At 34.2% G+C, this 13,097-nt stretch overlaps 1 protein-coding gene and 1 long non-coding RNA gene across 3 annotated transcripts in view; one reads left to right on the top strand and one right to left on the bottom strand.

The window, feature by feature from the left end:
* The window catches only part of LOC105455952 (carnitine O-palmitoyltransferase 1, muscle isoform), a 23,486-nt gene extending 17,329 nt beyond the window's left edge, over positions 1 to 6,157 (bottom strand). For both annotated transcript variants that reach the window (XM_011699671.1, XM_011699670.1), the window contains exon 1: positions 5,898 to 6,157. The gene's annotated coding sequence lies outside the window, so the exon portion shown is untranslated. The remainder of the gene's footprint in view (positions 1 to 5,897) is intronic.
* Positions 6,158 to 6,200: 43 nt separating this feature from the next.
* On the top strand, positions 6,201 to 7,559 carry LOC105455951. Its single transcript, XR_975190.1, has 3 exons — positions 6,201 to 6,280; positions 6,602 to 6,713; positions 7,517 to 7,559. It is a non-coding gene; the product is annotated as an uncharacterized LOC105455951 (long non-coding RNA).
* The last annotated feature ends 5,538 nt before the right edge of the window (positions 7,560 to 13,097 follow it).

The following is a 13,097-nucleotide window of genomic DNA, read 5'->3' on the forward strand; positions in this document are numbered from 1 at the left end:
TTAAAGTATTAACTTTATAGAAAAAAAATACTTTGTCTATTTATTTGTACCAGTTTATTTTTATGACTTATTTAAATATAAAAGCACACTAATAGGTTCAGGGCACACTAATAGGGACAGTTACCCTATATAGTGATTAAATCTTCAATAAAGCGATTACAACAAAGCAAGCCGTATCGCATTTAAAAATTATTTAAGAGAAATACGAGAATACTAATTTTTAATTAATAATTAAAATAAATAATCGAGATAGCAATTTACACAATTTTTCAATTAAATCTTTCTAAATAAAACTATCGAAGATTTTCCACGATGTAATCGGTATTTACAGTATTTTATTATCAACATTTTTTCACACCTATACATTCAAATCATTATTTTTTTTCTTGTCATCAATTAAATGTTACTCAAATACTTTGTTTTTAATTTTCGTTACAAATTAAAGATAAAAAGTTAATGAAATGTACATAAAATTTACAGTATTATACATTTGTTGCACATAACTAAAACAGAAATGTTTCGTAATACTGCACGGAAAATAACTTGCCACGTGTACAGGAAGCCGATTATTTTTGTCCGTGGACTTTCATTCGGCATATTTGTTTAGGAAAATAAAGCAAAATGTTTGCATTAAATTAAATGTTAAGTTAAATAATTTAATTATCAAACGCTGATTCTCACGAATTAATAAAAGACATCAATAATAAACAATTAATTTAGAGCAAGTTAACAAAATTGAAGATCACTTAAGCACTAAATGGTCGGTATCTTAAGTAACTCAAAGTAATCTTTAAATTGACATTTTTGAAATAGATATAATTACGAGCTATAAAATTTAATATTAATGCGTACAATTTAATAGCAGTAATAAAAAAATTATATCGAAAAGTCTTAAAAATAATAATAATAATAATAATAATAATATTTAAAAAAATATATCATTATTCGTATCAACACTAAGAGTGAATTTTTGTGACATGCAAGCTTTCGTGTGACTTTTAATTAACTAGAACAATCGTCATCCTATATCAACGTTTTTTTCTCTGATATATATAATTATATATTTTATACTTTAATACTTTAGTTCACATATCTAACGCCGGGTAAGTCAATTTGAAATATATACATATCCTTGACATTTAATTGAGTATCACGCAAATAATCTGCTCGACACATGTAAGGAAAAACAAGATTTGATCATTTAAAAATTATAGAATACGTACGAGATAAATCGACATCTCAAAACAGAAATTTGCATGTGAGATTTATATAATGGTAGGATGTTTCATCACATCCTACACGCGAATTACACTATACATTGTTAATGCCTACTATGCATTTATCATCATCTTTTATCATGAAACGGCATTCTCCAGGCACGCTAAGATTTGAGAACGTCAAACTTTCGGATGTAACTGCTATTTCATTAAAATTCAATGTTAATAATGAATTATTCCAACGTATGAAACGTACAAAGCTTTCAAAACGTGCGTCATGATTTTAAAATGTAGACTTATTATTTCGTTTTTTTCTCATAATCCTCGAATGTGATTTAGTAATTAATAAAAACAATATTTAGTATATCTTAAAATCTTATTTCTTAAAAGATTTGAAAAAAATTTATAGCATTATCTCTATTCTTTATAAATATCTGGCTTTCTCCAAGTATTACTTGCATAATTAATTACAAAATTCGGACAATTAATCGCTAAATTTACGAAACATCTGGATGTTTGTCATTATAATAAAGTTTACCATTATAAATACTTGGACAACTCGGTCAAATAAATCGCAGTACAAAGAAGTATTGCATGGAGGTCGATATCAGTGATTGTCTTACGCTGAGGGGAAAACTTATTACGTTGCATTATTACGCATTCCGATATGTTGCGATAAGTAACTACTGTCACAGGCAAAATATTCGTTTGAACAAGATTTAACAGTTGACAGTTTAGCAAAATTTAAATATTTCAAACAACTAAAACGGTATGTAAACACAACAAACATAACATTTGTAATTACAGTACAAATTACGTATTTTTGTAATCCTAATAACGTTACAAACGTTATTATGTCACGAAATTTAATATCTAATAAAGATAAAATTAGATAACTAATAGGATAATATGCAATATTATATAAATTATTGCTGTATAATTTATCGATTTTATTTGCAACTTACGAAAAGACCGCGAAATAAGAATCAAACATAATTAATTTATCAAAGAGAAAGGGTAGAAATACAAAAATTACAATGCATAATTATGCCTTATATACATACAGCAAAACTTATATACTCTTGAATTACGTCAAATAAATGCACCCGCATGTACTTATTTCGATTTTCTAAATTTCCAAAGGCTCTAGCTAAATTTCCTTTTACTTCTTCTTTGTTTACGTAAATGTAACTTTTACTAGAATTTTTTTAATAAATATTACGTTACGTCACTCTTCCTTTTCTTCGTTCGAGTGGCCACTCATTTAACTCTACACGGTATAAGCTGTCTGGATAGCCGCAAAAGTGCAATCGCCTTTTGCGTGCGTAAAGCACGCACACGTGTATGTTCTAATAAGAAAATCTTGTTTGAGAGGTGGACTTTGACTCAGAAAAAAAAAAGACTAGCGCCGGATGTTTTTGCCCCATTTAATGTAAGAGATATGCTGTTGACAGATGTTGTTACGAAAAAAAAACCACATAGTAAATTTTCATTCGCGTATGTAAAAGACATAACTCAATAGATCTGTTTTTTGTCGCTGCACTGAACTACACTATAATTTTCTTCTCAATTTCGCCAAATTTTAAATATATATATATATAAACGGCATAATGGCCATGTAGCATGCTCCGAAAGATGATATTTTCTCTGAGTGGAATGACTTTGGAGGAAAATGTGAAGGGAAAAAAAAATCGTTACTGCAATCTGTAAATAGACAGTGTTTAAAAATCGAGAATTGTCATAAATCAAAATGTTTATAATAACACACGACATACCGTAAAAGATTTCTTTTCTTTAATTTTTCTTAAGTAAAATGTTTTCGGAAAGGACAGAAAATACGGAGGGAAAGAGAATTATTTGGAAACTTAATGAAAAATTATAATAGAATTAGAAAACCATAGAAGACGATAGAATAAAAGGGATTCCGCAAGTGTAGGTCAGTGCGCCGCCATTTTGGACATAAAAAAATATAAAAATATTTTTTTGGTTTCTTATATACTATGTACAACAATGTCCTCTAAGCAGATTTTAAATAAATTTATCCATTTATCCACAAAAAAATCCCAAATTTAAGATATCATTTTAAAACCTCAAAGATAGCATGATCCCTTAAAGAAAACATCTTTCACGGTATGTCACGTTATTGTTATTATAAACATCTTGATTTGACAAGTCTCGATTTTTGAACACTGTCTATATTTACAGGTTGCAGTAACGATTTCTCTTCCCTTCGCATTTTCTTCCGAGGCCATTCCACTCATTGTCAGACAAAATATCATCTTTCGGAGCATGCTACATGGTCATTATGCTATAAGTATAAACATTTTGATACGATTGACGTAATTCCGTAATAAATTAGCATAACTGTACTTTATTTTTGTGAAGTGTCACCAGACGTGTTCGTTTATATTTACATTTCAAATGCGTAACCGACATACCGAATAATTGGTGTGTGAAATTGGCACCCCTAAATGCAAATTTTAACAATAATATGTGTATTTTTGTCGCATATCGTAACGGCAAATTTTTATTTTTTCTTCCTCTCTTCGAATCCAATTGAATTCTTGTACGTCGTTTTAAACGAGTGTAGTTCAACACATAGAGAAAACAATCGCGTGGGAATTCACACATAATCAAAGAGAAACTGAATAGCAGCTGAATTAGCAATTAAATAATTCACATTTATAAACATTACGTTAAGCTCGCTTAGCAACACTTGTGTTCATGAAGATTAATTAATTTGGCTTATTAGCCAAAGATAGTAAAAGGAGTTTTTTTTTCGGTCGGTCAATCTTCAGTGTAGAACTTTGAACTACTCTGGGAACATAGTTACCAGTTATTCTCTGACAGCTCATTAGCTTGAAAATCAGTAATGCTAATCTTTAATGTTAACAGTACGTGTGTGTCATCTATTGATAAACAATCATACCTATGTTTGCTGATAGAATAAAAGCGTAAATAACTTTGTATTTTTTTAAGTGTTGCTACAGAAGTTAGAACGGTAGTAAAGCGCCTTTCTTTCCGAGAAACGAAATGTCTACAAAGGATGTCCTTTTTCTTTTGAATGACCGCCGCTTGAGATTCTAAATCGTGTTTTTGTTCAACTTACGTAGCGATTCCGGATTATTACCGCGGGCAATAATATGTTGACACGTCGCAATAATTGTGCTGACGCGCGACGACGTCGAGATTGGAAAGCGACGTACGCGTGACGCGGAAGCGCGTTCGACGATAAAACGCTCATTTAAATCACCGCGTATCTCGCGAAGTCTCGTCGTATTTCACCTGGATTCGACATGACGGCTGGCATTTTCTGCAATGTGTACACGTGGCACCGGAGCTCGGCGGAGCTGTGTTGCACCGGGAGAACCGTCGTGGTGTTGAAGGAACAACAAATCTGCTCTCTTTAAAATGCACTTTCTACGCATTCTTTTCCCGTCATCTTCCCCTCTCTCAACATCTCTGTGCCGTATCTTGCGCCGGTTACGCGCAGGTAGAAAAAAAAGCACAACCAGCTATAGAACAGGTCTAACGATGCAATGGTATGTCGCTTGGACACTCGGGAGATATATCTGTTAAAGTGCTTGCCAAATCGAGCAGACGTGTGAAATTCTGGCGGTATCAATATATAAGTAGTTCTAAACACGCGAAATTTCGCACGGCTCCGTTAAAAGTTCGAGAAAAATTTGCAATTTAAAACGCGTTTTTTTTTAATCATTCCTTTATGTAATTAGACGATAAGAAAAGGAATACAAACGGGGATCGTATCTAATCGCCCCTTCCCCTGCCTACTCCTTCCCCAATTAAAGACAGGATTTTGCAGAAGTCTTCTCAAAAAATGCTTGGTTTACTGAGACAGTTATTCACATTAATTTATTAACATTTGACATAGAAGAGAAACATTATATATATCAAGAGAAGGAGAGAATCCAAAATAAAATACAGATATAAATTTTTGAATTGATAACAATAACTGAAGATATCGCGGTTTGCCAAGCAATCTGTGTTGAAGAGCGTCTGCACGGGAAGACATCTTATCTGAGAATCTCAAGATTTTTCAAACGATTATCTTTCCGCGTTTCACACACGTGTACTATTTTTTTATTAGTCTCCTGTAACGTAACATACATTGGCGTAGCCAATACACATAGGTACGCCGTTCTCACTGAGCATCAATTATTACGTCGCAGAGCAGCGTAAAACCACGACGGAATTCGAATCTCACGCGTGTATACGTACACATCATCCAGATGCGTATGCACCCTGTGTGCTACATGTCACCGTCACGTTTCACAGACGAGAAAGCGTGACTCTCCCGTTTCAAACATGGACGGAGTAACGACTGCAAGGTCGATCCGTGCGTACAATTCATTTAAGGTTTGTTTTTCCCCCGAGGGGTGAGGGGAAGGGGAGAAAAGAGTCGAGAAAACGGAAGAGAGGAGAAAATGTCTCCGAAAAAAAAACAGATACATCGGTAAAGGAAGGAGAAGCTAAGTTCGCAGGCGATTGGTTGGAACGCGAAGGCGTGCGGCCGCGCCTCCGAAATGTAAGCCATGCTCTTTCTCTCTCTCTCTCTCTCTCTCTCTCTCTCTCTCTCTCTCTCTCTCTCTTTCTTCTCACGGATCCTAATAATAGAACACAGTTTGTTACGTTGATGTGGCTTGGCTGCGTAATACTCACTGGCGTAGTGTGTACACGCGTGCTGTTCCAAGGTCTACGTGGAGAGACGAGGCGACGTGTTTCAGAGCTGGAGTACGGAGTTGTATCGCGAGGTTTTTCACCTGCGACGAGGTCCGACGAAACGGAACCGTCGGACCGGGGGAACGGACTTGGCGAAACGCACTTCCCGTTACGCGATACTGTGTGGATTCGTCGTTTCACGTCGCGCCGCGCCCGACAAAAACACGTCCAGACGAGTCAGAACACCACTGTGGACTGAAACGCACGCAAACGGAACGGCGGCGCTAAGGTGCCGTGTTCGCGCTGCACGGCCGTGCGCAGGCGCGATAAACCTCTCTCGACGAATGTCGGCCAGTATTCCAGATGGAGGAACAAATTCCGCGGTAATGTCGAAGACCCTCGCGCGTAGGTCGTTTGTTACCTTATAGAAAAAATATGTAAAACAGTCTTGCAAAAAATTTGGTTCGCAATGGATAATTATCATGAATAATAATAAAATTACAAGAGAGAGAGAGAGAGAGAGAGAGAGAGAGAGAGAGAGAGAGAGAGAGAGAGAGAGAGAGAGAGAGAGAGAGAGAGAGAGAAAACAATAATAATAAAGTTATAAAAGAGAGAGAATATAATAGTAAAGCTAATAAATAACGTTAATAAAGCTAATAAATAAATATATGCGTGTATATTATCGTTTGGTATTTTTGTAACAGATTGACCGATCGTACGCTGGCGTCAGTCGATCGTTACAAGTCTCGTGAGATCGGCGAGAGATGTCACTACTAGGACGTTAGACACTTCATTAAAGTTCCGCAGAGGATAGAGGTGAGTGTATTACGAACTATTCGATTTGTGACTCGATCCGGTTCCAAGTCGATGATCTGTTTGTTTTTAGCTGCATTGCTAGCTTGCACAAATTAGCTCTTCTTTTACTGCTAAAAAACAGACTATTAACTTGGAATTGGGTCGAATCAACAAATAGAATACTTACGTTATAATCCGCAATCAATTGTGTTTATGCAAACTCATGAAATTTGCGCACATTTGTATGTCATCTGCAGTGTCATTATCACACACACATATACACATTCGTTTGGTAAGAAATAATTCCATCAACAAGACTGTGTTCGCTTTAACGCTTATATAATGCTCACAGCATCGCTTCATATGCTTGTTGTTTATCAAATATTAACGAGAATAAATGATGATAGTGTTTTTATTATAAGCGCTGTAAGTGCCAAACCGAACGCAGCCAAAGAAAAGTGGAAGCAAAGATATATCTAATTATTTTAAGAATAAGAATACAAGAAAACTCACGTTGCGCTTTCCATTAAAAGTAAAATTAAATTTGCTTATTTTTTTTCATATTCTTAAAAAAAAAACGCTTTGAGAAATCGAAAAATATGTAATTTGGTGAGAGAGATACGATACGAAATAAAATATCTCTGTTCTTATGGCGCAAATGTGCGAATAAATTTAAACGAATCGATCAACTGACAATGAGTACTTTTCACGAACAAATTCACGTCTGTAATTAGTCTGTGATGCACTTAACAATTACGTCTTTACACGACAGTTGTTTCAAACCGCTCTTGTTGTAGTATCGTTAGATTGTTTTTTTTTTTTAGTGTGATTTTGTGTATCAGTTGATAAATAAAGAAGAAAATCCGAAAGAACAAAAAAGGAAGAATGGAAAGAGAAAAAGAAAAGAAGAACAAAAAGACAATGAGAAGAAGAGTCCGTTTTTCTTCGTTCAATGACGACAACGAAAACAGAGATGACCGAAGGTATGAAGCCAGATTCATAAAGTTTATTTATGTTATTTCAGCAACACGTAAAATACATATATGTTGCGTATGAATAATAATATTTTAAGAAATATTATTATAATAAATACAGAATTGAACGATTTCTATCAAATGATTTATTACGAACGTAATAATCACGTTGACTAAAGCGTTGCGAGTTATTGACTGTTCGGAGTTATTAAAACTTTCGTCATAAAATATAAGAATATAAAAATTAAGACATATTTTTTTTGATTAATTTGAAATAGATTTTATTTGTAATAAACGGTCTTATACGGCCATGGGCGTCCGCAAAAGGGGCATTGCCTTCCCCCCCCCCCCTTGAAATCAGACGAATACAAAAAAATTTAGAAATTGCTCTCTTATTTTTACTTCTCATTTTAAGAGATAAATATGTTTGTTAAATGTGAGAGAGCTAAAGTGCAACACAGGTACACAACGTTTGGACATTTATTACCTCTAGATAATTAGTACTAAAAACTTGTATCATGTTCCCCCCTAGAAAAAATCATGCGGACGCTCTTGTATACGGCAATTTATTTCGAAATGCGAGATTTGATTAAAATACTTGGAGATATTTATTTACTATTACATAATATTTATCGTATATATTTTTTATAATATTTATTTTATATTTATTATTTATATATATAATGTGTGTGTATATATATATATATATATATATATATATATATATACATATACACAATGAATATATAAATAATATGTATAATGCTTATATAGTAATATTTAAAAAAATAATTTAGGACCATTTGAGAAAATATTTGAGAAACTTCGCAAGACATTACAATTCCACTAAATAACTTCTTAAGAGAAGAATCTTTATAGATTTTTTATTACACTTATTTGTTTCCGAAGAATTTTACTAGAGAGCTAGATAAGCAGATAATTAATATAGCATTTAAACATCATTCGTGCAATACGTTTAGATATTCAGCACTGAGAAACAGTATCGCCATTTCCTGATTCCGCATTGAACGTCCGCGACATAAATCTTTGCAAAGCATTCGTAATGTTTAAACAGTCATTATCTCTCAATCTCAATAGCGTGAGATCATCCTATAATTTCCCTTTGCTGCAGACACGATATTCCTTGGTGGAATCTTTTGATCTATTCAACACAAACAGAGTAAAACGTTCCGTATGCGGAATGCAGATCAAATGGCTCGTATCTCATTAATAGTGTCCTCGGGTAGAATTATAGTAACGGAAATGACGGATTCCGCCGAGCCTATACCGCCGTATTGTCTCGCCCAGACTTTCCTACGAGAGCGTCTCGCGTCGCGGGAACGGTGAAAGCAAAAGCGGAAATATATATCGGCGATAACAATTCTGGGAGAAACGTCGCCGATAAGCGCGAGTCGCGGCGATCGATAGAAATTGTTCGTTCCGGCGGCGGCGATTCGATTTCCTGCGGGCGGCCGGGAATTCACGCGAAAGAAAGGTACGACCGTTTTCGCTAATGCCTGACAATACCGGGACGAGCGTGGGAAACAGATGGGATTCGATTGCGATCTCGTCGTCATTTCTTATTATCTAGTCATTCTCCAGGCACTCAACGTGCAATCGTGTGTTTTATAATGAAGTCTCGATCTCTCAAGGTTTCGTGGCTAATCCCCTCGGAGGACTTCGTCTTTCTCATCGAGAGAGAGGCCTTAGGCATGTGAAGTGGACACACGCGGAATTATATTGAAATAGCGCGATGATTCTTAATGCGATTCGCATTAGATGCAAATTAGGAATTTACGAAGATATTTACGGCAAGGATTTACCCGTGAGATAGCGAGGTAATGAACGAGTTAACATTTTATCTGAAATGGACAAGCGGGAATAGGGAAGTTACTTAATTGTACATATTTAATGGATTCATGTTATCGATCGGTTATCGAAACGATAAATTATTTTACAAAGAATTTTATCCTGAAAATGTGTGAAATGATATGCATTTATTACGCACAGTATGTAAAAAGAAATAATGTGATAGTGAATTTTTGAAGTATAAAGTTTCAGAGAGAAATTTTTTAATTTGTTTATAATTAAATTTTATTCTTTAATTGACTACACAATGGACTTTATTTTAGCAGAATTATAATTAAAACTTATTAATAAGTGACATTTAGTGCTCTAATAAACTTTAATTATAATTCTACTAAAATAAAGTATGTATAATATATTACAGTGCTAATATCAATTTCCTTTTGAAGTTTTGCATTAAATGTTATGGAAAGAACGTCAAATCAAAAGAAATTTTTGGCAAAAAATATTATTTATAATATTAAATACAACTATTTCTGATTTGTACTCTATACGTTTCTCATGAAAAAAACTTCTTATTATCGTAAACAAAGCAATATGTTTTAATAATTAAAAAATCAATTAACAATGTGTGGTAAATATATCTAAGAATCAAAAGAGAGAATTTAAATATTACGGATTGATCGATCAAATTATTTTAACTCAGGCGCTTATTATTATAATCTATCAATATTAATTCTAAAATGAAATGAACTATACTACTGATATTATTATTACATCTGTTATATTTATTATTATTGTTTATTATTATTATGACATCGCAATTATTTTGATTCCGTCGCGTTTGATATCTTCCGAGAGTGAATAAACGATATAAGAAATGAGATTAATGCAAGAAAATCCAATTTGCCAAGGGAATAGTTCTTAATCACCCTCGACAATTAAATCGTGAAGTCCATTATTTCACAATATGAGGAATATTTAACGGTTACGCTTCCGTACGGTGTTACTACACAAAAGCCCATTTTGCTTAGTGATCTTTTTCGATCACTAAGAGAGACGAGGACCAGATCGAGCGAACGAAATAAGGTAATCCCGCGGTAATTGTCGATTATACTGATTTGGTAACATCGCGGAGATGTAGCTGTATCTCGCGTATTTCCGTCCGGCACGCAATCACCTGCGACTAATTGCGAGCGCGGCGATCACGTATCTAATGGCAAATCGGGGATGGGATGACGTTCCCTCCGCGTTCGACCCTTTTCTGAGGGGCAGAACTTTCACGGTGCGCTACATTCTTCGGACATTATCCCGTTTCGATCGATTTGATCGGCGCTCGGTTAATTTAACACGGTGAAACTACTTGCTGCATCGCCGTTGCCTCGAGTGTGTTCCTCTTCGCTAGGCGCCGATTTCGAAGTCAGTGACCAACACTGCCTGCCTGGCACTAATGCCACTGTTCAAATTAATTGAACATCTACGACGAACCATAAAAAATTACGATTTATAGGGTATTATAAAATAATTCTTCCTTGCAGATCGCGCTATTCATACCTATATGTATAATGAACTCGAATATGACGAAGTCTATCAATACTTACATAATCATTTATCGAGTGAAATTTTTCGATGATTGTGCATCAGCTGATATTTCGTTCGAATCTATGTGTTATGTTTTCTACAAACACTTCAAATTGAAGTAAAATTGCAGAAGATTAGAATCAGAATAAGAATAAACAATCAATAGATAGAATATATGAAATTATTAACAATTTTCTGTCTCTTTTTAAATTACAGTTTTATTTCTGCACCGATTCCTATTTGAATAAAATCTAAAAATATCCATGTTTATGAAATATTTTCCATGTTTTTATTTTGATTTTTTTTGTAATGCAAAATAGCCTTTTATTTAAATATAATTTTAATCTTCAATTATTTATATAAAATTTTATGAGTAACAATAAAAAATCATAATTAGATTATTTCTTGCCTCAGTGCTAAGTATTTGTTATGAGTGTTATGACAATAAAAACATTTCATTTTCTAGCAGTTTATAATTTTTCAGTTTTTTAATTTTGAATTTTTCTTATAACATAGGTACTCATGTAAAGAAAAAAAAAAATTGCACAAACAAGAGAAACGAATAGCAATATCAATATAATGATAAATAACGGTAATACGTCAATTGAGAGATTAAATATATTATTATAATGATTAATAAGATTGAACGGCCACAAACGAGCAATATAACTAGTTATAGAATTTACTTTATTAATTAATTTTCCAGTATTAAACACAACGAAATTAGTTTCGATCCTTACTATAAGGACTTTTTCAATTGCATTATTAATTATTATAGTGAAAATACGCATTATGTAGTAGTGATTAAAATAAAATAAATTATACAGAATTATACAGAATCGCATAAATAATCAAATAAAACAAAAGTCAAAAGTTTCGTTTTTGGTGAAATTCATTTATTGTTTTGACTATGTTTCATTTGATTATTTATGCGATTCTGTATAATTTATTTTATATTAATTACTGACTACATAATGCGTATTTACACTGATAATTAATAATGCGATTGAGAAAGTTCTAGTAAGAATCGAAACTAGTTTTACACTGGAAAATTAATTAATAAAGTAAATTTTACAACCAGTTATATTCCTCGTCTTTGGCCGTTCAATCTTATTAATTATTGTATTTACAACAACGAGCGAAATTTATTAAGAATCTAAATTATTATAATTTTATGTCCAGCTTTTATGATGAAAGTTTGCTTCAACTACAAAATACAATGTCCTACCATAAGATCTCGTAATACGGCTCGAAAGAGAGTCTGCGTCATAGCGTAGTCACAGGTACGTTACAAGTTGATCGAATCGGGTCATTGCACCTTCCCTCCGAAACCTACTTTGGCATGTGTCATGGAAGGACAGTGAAATTTCTTCATGGCGCGAGACACCTCGCGCATCGATTACACCTCTCTCTGACGCCGCGGCTAGATTCCGGCTCTGTTCCCATCACGCGGAATTTCCAACGAAGCGTGAAAATCGCGTCTCTTTTCGCGCGGCGTGAGAAGGCCGTGCGCGCGCGCGAAACGAGGTCGGAGGAAATCGGCGACGAAGATCTCGGTGATGACGCGATATCCATCCGGGACTTGGACGATCGTCGGAACGGAGAAAGCGATATATACGTGCCGCGTCAACGCGGCGTGTACTATGACTCACTTGACATCTTCCTTGACAAATTTTCGGCTCTATCACCTCTGTGCAGCTCTCTCAATATTCCCCCAATGTTATTCAACATTGTGACGCGACTACACACGTTCCTTAGAATCATTCGGTCATTGACCTTATCGAACCACTTTATGTTTGTCACTTTGACTGACTCGGTCTGAGATACGAATTAGTTGATAATATGACTTCGAGTGACCAATTTGCCGTTATGAAATTATATAGTTCTACTGATGTAAGCTCTACTGAATTATAGTTCTACTCAAGTGGAAACGGGAAAATTTAATTGCAGTCTGCGATCCCAGCTCGATCTTTTACGTGCTCGGACTGACTCATTCAATATTGACAAATTCTTAAGTCTTCTGTACATATGTACTCATTATCTT

This window comes from Wasmannia auropunctata, unplaced genomic scaffold (assembly GCF_000956235.1).
Source record: "Wasmannia auropunctata unplaced genomic scaffold, wasmannia.A_1.0 LD335828.1, whole genome shotgun sequence".
NCBI lineage: Eukaryota > Metazoa > Arthropoda > Insecta > Hymenoptera > Formicidae > Wasmannia > Wasmannia auropunctata.